The following is a 7,874-nucleotide window of genomic DNA, read 5'->3' as shown; positions in this document are numbered from 1 at the left end:
ATGATATCATGGTGTGGACAATCTTTAATGAAGTGATCACTACTACCACATCTGTCACATGGATGTCTTGGTTGTTGTGGAAATACTTGATATTGACCTTGAAGTGACCTTTGATCTACCACATATCTTTCTATTTGAAGCTCATGACTCACATATGCATTTCTAGTAGCTATGGTTCTTTCACTTAAGAACACTTGTTCCGCTACAGGATGATATCTAAGCGGTTGAGACATAACATGCTCAAACCCTGGTGGAGTCTTAGGTCTATAGTCAGGACAATGTTGCGTCGGATGGTCCGCTCCACATGTCATGCACCTGCATCATTGAGGAACTTTATAGGCTGGTACTTTGTCAGAGTGGTTGATGCGTTGCATCACATTCTCTAGCTCCTCAACATTTACTTGGTTTTGTCCTAGATTCCCTCTTTGATCCTGAAGATCAGCGGTTTTCTTTTTCTCACTCGCATCATTCATCTTCTTCTGACCATCGTCATAGAATTTGCAATGCCGCTTTGGTCACCTCTTCCAAGGTTTGGTATCTTTTCATGTATAGGTCCTTTTGGAGATTCTCATTCCTAAGCCCTCTGATGAAGCATAGGATCTGACGTTCTGGCGTCGGTAACTCTTGGGTAGGACATCTAGCACTATATTTCTTGAAACGTAGTATTGCATGTCGCAATGTTTCTATTTCGCCTTGTTTAAATTCCTGAATCTTAGAAAGGGTGTTATGTTTTATGCCCCTCTTGGTGAATTCTTGAACAAATTCATCCAACATTTTCTCAATGGTTGTGAACTCTCTCTGGTTCAATAGTTCAAACCATGCTTGTGCATTGTCCTCCAATGTAAGTCCAAAACCCTCATACTGCGTGTGGAAGTCCTCTACTCGTGCTGATCGTAGGACTTACTTGAAAGCCGAGACATGGGCATATGGGTCTCCTATGCCATTGTACTTTCTATTTACCCATTTTCTTAGCTGAGATGGTCTTATACTTTGGGGTGCAAAGTATGGAACCATACTCCCCTCTGGTATCGTTTCATCTCTCGTTATCGCTCTAGGAGGAAATCCAGGTGGTGGTCCCCTCTTTGGAATTCTCTTAGAGGTTCCTATTTTTGGTGGATGTATCTGAGATCCTTCATTGACCAAATATCCACTCATCTCTAATTTGGTTCGCGGATTTGTGCTTTATACAGCTCTATATTCTCGTCCATACTTGTCAACAAATAAAGATGTCCATTGTCGGTCGACCTTGTATGTGTAGACATATAAGAGCTTGTATTCTGTCAGCTCATCTGAGTAAGGCTCTAAGCAACTGGAAAGGTTGAATTGATTTCCATTAATATACCTATATAGTCCTTCACTTTCATGGTTATACGTCCAAAATCTCTCCACAAAATTGGTCTTTATTTACTATAGGTTTGTAAGATCTATTGTGGGTGGGTGCTCATCTATCCCTGCAATCCATGTGCTTGTATAAGTTGAGTCTGAGTCTGATGTAGACATGACTTCTAGGCTTAACAGCTCTAGTTTGCTGTAGTAATACCTCTCTCCGTTTGTTCAAGTGTTTTGGTCAGGGAAAAAAACTATGTTCAAAACAGTGAGCGTTTTCTCACAATTCTCTCAAATTGTCGGTTTTAGACACCCCTGACTTTTGGATGCATTTTGAGGCCTTAAACAATGTTTTTTTCTAAACTAACCAAAATGGATGCCATAGGCAACCATTTTGGTCAATTTACTCTAAGATCTGTAGTGTTGCTCTCAAGCTACGTTTTGATAAAAAAAGTTTTGGAATCGGAGTCCGTATGTGAAAGTTATGACCAAAACCGTGAGATGTAATTTGGAAGTTGCTCTATCTGATGGGTGAAAGCATGTTAACCTGTCGCGCTTTTTGTGCTAGTTAGCAGTTTCAAGTTAGCACATCTTCAAAAAGTTGGACGTCCAATAAATTTTTTACAAATAACATCAAAATTTGTCGAAGGTTGTACATTTGAATTCTTTGTTTCAAGTGCTTTCTATTGATATATCATATGTCATAGATCTTGGAGATGTAGCTCAAGTTATTGTACTAGTTAGCATATATCAAAATTGTGCTAGTTAGCATTGTCCGGGACATGAAAAAGCATGACATGTTAACATGCTTTCACCCTGATGTTTTTGCAAGTAGTTAGTTTGAGCCCAAAATTGGTGTGTGCACTCCTTAGGCAATGATAAACCCAGTGGTATACTTGGTTTCAAAAAAAAATCTCAATTTTTTTTCCTGACTTTTCTATTGCGATAGGCTCACCAAGTACCCCTTGCAAATGTCCAAATGCACTCAAACTTTGTGCATGGTATAATGGGCCTTCTGAACCCAAATATGAAGTCAGATTTGAATTTTGATTTTTCTATAGTGAATTCCTGAGTCTATTGCGATAGACTCACTAGAGTGTTACTGGGATACAGTTTTTCAACTGTTTTTACAGATTTGAGTTCCCCCTTCTCTTGAGGTACTACTCACCAAGTTTCAACCAATTCGGAATACTTTTCCTTTGTAACTTGCATCAAACAACAATCTCTTTTCTGATCTTATGAAGTAATCCTCTTAGATGCACTTACAATACTCCAAATTTACTCAGATTTTAACCATAGGCTCACAACAATATGTAGAACAAGGCCGTAAGGTCAGTTTTCAAAAAATTCAATTTCTGTGAAAAAGACCTAGTCTATCGTGATAGACTCAGCAGATTCTTCAGTTTTTTTAAATTTTGCAAATTTCTCTTCACCACTGTGTTCGCTATGTTGTGTACACCTTGCTCACCAATTTTCACTTGTTTTGGACTTTTTCTTAAGTCTCTAACTCCAACTCTAGAATTCTGAGTCTATCTGATCACTAGAAAATAGACTTAGGATGACTTCCCAATGTCCAAAATCCACCAAATTTGTGTGTAACCTCTTGAGAGGCTAAACAAGCTATGCTCCAGAGGGTTTTGAAAATTTCAATTTCTTTGGCCCTGCTTTGAGTCTATCGCGATAGACTCAGCAAGTACCCCTTTTATAGGTCAAACTTGAACTTTGATTATACCACTATGTTCCAACACCTCTCCTTAGTCCTCCTACCAATTTTCAAGTGGTTTGGACTTTTACTTTGTCAATTAGACTAGATCTACTGTTTTCTACAAGCTGAATCCTCTGAAATGGTCTTAGACCCACTTTCTAATGTCCAAATGACTTCAAATTTTTATGTGTCCTTGATAGCACCTTTCCAAGCTATGCCACAAAGGTTTTTGAAAAATTTGGTTTCTATCACTAGGTTTTTAGTCTATCGCGATAGACTCACCAAGTATGCTAAAATGACAGTTTTTTCAAATTTTCTCTTCACAGATGTGTTCCCTACCCTCTGTAGATCATGTATACCAAGTTTCACAAGTTTTGGAATTTTGGTCAAGTCTCTTTACCCAATTTGTCTCTAAAATCTGGCTCAAAACACCAGACTTGAGGTTTAGTGGTCAAGCAGGTGTCCAAGTACACTCAATTTTTAGGAGCAGCCTTGTATTGATGTGTTTTACCTGTGGTATGAGGGGTTTTGCTTGATTGTGATTCTATCTCCAATTCATTAGTCTATCGCGATAGACTGGGCAAAGAGCCACTGGGAAGTGATTTTTTTCTCTGTTTTTGGATAGTTTGGTTCCCAATGCCCTTAGAAGCCTATCCCCAAAGTTTCATTCAATTTGGACTTCTTTTCCTTTGGATTCAAGCATTTCACAATTCACTTCCTTACACTCACAAAAAGCAAATTCCCACTTAGATGCACAAGCACTGATGCAAATGCTTTGAAATTTCACATGCAAGCTCTAGAACATATGCAAAATAAGGTCTTGAGGTCAAACTTCTTCTTTTTTTTTTTTGAAAATTGCAGATTTGGTTTCAGATTTTTGTTTTTTTAGGTTTTTAGAGTTTTTTTTTTGGTGGATTGGACCAAATTTGTGTTTTCCCCCTTCCTTAAGGTCTCCAATGCAAAAACAAGCACTCAAATTCGCTTTCAAACGAGCATTTTAGAGCACTTTTACCATAATCAGCACAATTCTGCTTTTTGTGTTTTCAAGCACATTTTCATGTCAAAATTGCTCTAGATCAACATCAGATGTCCTACACTACCTAAAGCCTACTTTGGATGGTTGAATGATTGTTTTTTCTTTCTGGCAAGCAAACAGCCTCCTGCTTACCTTTTGCGTTTTTCTTTGCATTTTTTCTTTCTTTCAAGTTCTTCACAACCATAAGTCACAACCAAACACACAAACCATAAAACCTAATCTAAACACACAACAAAATAATATAACCATACCTCAACCTCATGGTGGACCACCTCGGCGAGACGCACGCTCCCTGGCTATCCCTCAGTCAAGAGATCCGACTTCCCACTAAGAAGGCAAATGGTGACAACACTCTAGAAAACTCTAGAGAAACTCTATACTAGCAAACACGAGTGATGCGGTCTACGCTAGTTTAGGCACTTCGTTCCCGGCAACGGCGCGAATGTTAGCGGGTACGCCGCGACGGACGATGGAGCACAGCGAGAACACAGACCAACAAACTGTCAATCCGAGGACATAGCTGACCATACTAGGGCATGGAGGCAATCTCTGGGTTGTCAACCCTGAGCTAGACACGAACAACACTCTACAGTCACTAATCCTATCACAACACTACCATAAAGCAAAGAAACAGACAACGCATCCTACGAAACACTACAAGCTCGAAACAGTCTCAAATCATATCAGAATGACTCGAAATCGGAGGGCAAGACTCACAATGGTATATCCTATATGACCAAACACCTAAACCCTGAAAACCATAACTGTAAGATCTTTAATCGCTAACGCGATAGACTCAAAACAGCAATTTCCAAAGTGTCCGGAACTGATCTACAAAGACATCAACGTGAAGAGTTTCTCGCCCTGATTCTAACGACTACTCGATCATTCAGAACGGATGTCGTTTGAGGTACTTACGACCAAATATAGCTCGTAGCAGGCGTGCTCGCGATGTGTTCCTCGGCTTGCATTGCTTGTGTCGACACGGAGAGCTCCTCGATGCTAACACGCTCCTACTCTCATATCTGCAATGTGATTAGTGTGCGCGAGGATGTGTGTGCGTGAAGATCACTACTGTGTGCTGTAGAACCCACGACTATATATTATTTGAGATAACGTAATGTATTTTTTACAAAGCCTTAGGTTTTAACTTATATACCAAGCCTTCAAACCTAATGTCCGGCCAAATGACCTGAATTGTCCCTAGGCTTCTACAGAGCTTAATTACAAGAAACTGAGTTGGCTTTACTCATTATACAAGAATCTGCGGCCAAAATACAAGTGCCGACTTAAAATATGAGGTTCCCGTAAACATTACAAAAGTGGTTGTAATGGCTCAAAATAATAATAACGGGATATTCGATAACGTTCATGAACTCATATCTTCATGTTGCAATATCCATCTTCATCTTCATTACTTCATCACCATCTTCATGTGGAATCTTTACAGAATCTTTGAGGAATCTTAATGGAATCTGTATGGAAACGTTGTTGAAAGGACGTCCTTTCAACAGCAACACACCAAAGAACTTTTTCAAGAATGGTGGGCAGGGAAAGTGGACAAACCATCCAAAGCAATGTTCAGAAGTCTCAGAAAGAAACATGAAAGAGAACTGATCCCAATGTTAGTAGGGGCGAGAGGGACAGCCACATCTGAGGAGGAAAACCTAGAAGTGGTCAGAGAACACTACTCTCAGTTATTTAGCCCTTTAGAAGTTCATGATGAGTCGGTCATGCTGGAGAGAAGTATTATTAGGAACTGCAAGAAACAAGTGATCCCTCCTCATCTGAGTACCCAGCTAGACTCAAAGCTGTGTTTATGAGAAATTAAAAGAGCCATAGATGCTCTTAAACTGAAGAAAACACCTGGCATTGATGGACTCCTTGATGAGTTCTACCAAACGTGTAGGGATGTATAAGCACCAACTTCCTCATGGTTTGGCAAGAAGCTGTTAAGCATGGAGCCCTACCGATTCAACTCAACATTGGGATCGTCAAGCTGCTTCATAAAAAAGGTCCTAAGGAAATACTATTAAGGCGGAGACCATTGACAATGCTAAATGTCTCATACAAAATCTTTGCCAAAGCCATAGCTCTCAGAATTGTCCCGGATCTTGCTGAATGGTTGAGCTCCGAGCAGAAAGGATTCATCAAAGGACGTTGGCTCTTCGAAGCAATGATAGCAATGTGGGAAGGAATAGAATCTGCTGAAGAATAATCACAAGACTACGTTTTCATCAAGGTCAACTTTGACAAAGCTTATGACAGACTAGAATGGTTTTTTATTCTAGAATGTCTAATTATGATGGGGTTTGGGCCCAAGATTGTAAGGTATGCGTAAATTCTGCTAGGTAATGCCCAAGCCCGAGTAGCAATTAGCAATGGATTTTCAGAAGCATTCCCCTTAGTAGATTGGTTAGGCAGGGATGTCCTCTGGCTCCTCTTCTATTTGCCACAACAGTTGACTCCCTAAAGTGGTTGGTAAAAGAACAAATGCAACAAGGTAGCCTCAGAGGAATCAAGCTGCCTAACACAAACCAGCAGGGTCTCTCTCAATTTGCAGACGACACTAATGGACTTATGCAAACTGACAATACCTCTCCGAAAGCCTTTTGGGAATGTCTGAATACCTTGTGCACAATCTCAGGTTCTAGAATCAACCTGTGAGGTCCCCAAGCCTGAGAAGATTGGGGTGACTTGATAAATGGCCTTCCTTTATTCTCCTTTTTCGTTGATGACACCCTACTCCGTTTCCACAAAGTAGACATATGAGCAATAGAAGACAGTAAGTCCTCTATCCATCGTGTTCATGGTTATAAGGGTCATACGCCACAGGCCAGGTCGATAAATCAAATATTCTAATGAAAGTTGCTTACTAACATGAAGATGAAATCCCATTTATATATTTAGAATCCATAAACAATGCCTTTTTCTACACGTTTAGGAGGCACAACCGCCATCCATAAACCATAAATATGATATGAGACTTAGTCTAAATTAACTCGACTAATCAGGTCCATAGCTTTCAGGAGCACATAATGATTTGGGACATCTCGACTCTTGGCACAATGAGTCTCTAATTTTCACTTCTCTCAATAAGAGGGAGTGAAGAATTTCTCGACTAATCGAGACCACCCATCCTTGACTGGCAACTTGAGCCGGCCCCCACTTTCCACCCCACACTCACACTTTTTAACTTATTTTCTAATTACTACCACACTGTTTCACATACACAAACAATATTCTTTTCTTAATTCCAGGCATAGATTCTTTCATCCAGCCCTTCAAACAATACCAAAACTAGGTCAACATGAATAGCAATGCAAAATTATAAATTTGTCCTACCGGATTAGTGACATGTTCGATTACCTTCCGTGTTTGAGGTTAGGCAATTTTACCTTCTTTCAGAGTTGATACCTCCGCTTGAGTTATGATTAGAGTAGATGATACCTTCTTTTACACCTTCTTTGGAGGTGGAACAACATGAGCATCCTTCGCGCTTCAAGTCGCTCGCTTCGGGGCCATCGTAAACAAGGTAGAGAAAAGGGAAAGAGAGAAAGAGAACTCAAGAACTTGAGAGGCAACATGACGATGGTAGAGAAGACTTGGATATGGAGATGGCTTGAAGGTAAGATCTTGAGGGAGAGAAGGTAACTCCGACGTCAAGGCAAGAGAGCTTCCGGTTCTGAGAGTGTGTGTCTGTGTCCTCAAAGTGAAGGGAGAGGGGTCTTTATATAGGCTTTGAAGGCTAGCTAAGAATAGAGGAAAGCAAAGAGAGCTAAGTTCACGTACGTTCGTGGTTCTACA

Source organism: Adiantum capillus-veneris, chromosome 20, assembly GCF_014529385.1.
Source record: "Adiantum capillus-veneris isolate H3 chromosome 20, ASM1452938v2, whole genome shotgun sequence".
Taxonomy (NCBI): domain Eukaryota; kingdom Viridiplantae; phylum Streptophyta; class Polypodiopsida; order Polypodiales; family Pteridaceae; genus Adiantum; species Adiantum capillus-veneris.
Note: the sequence above shows the minus strand (reverse complement) of the source record.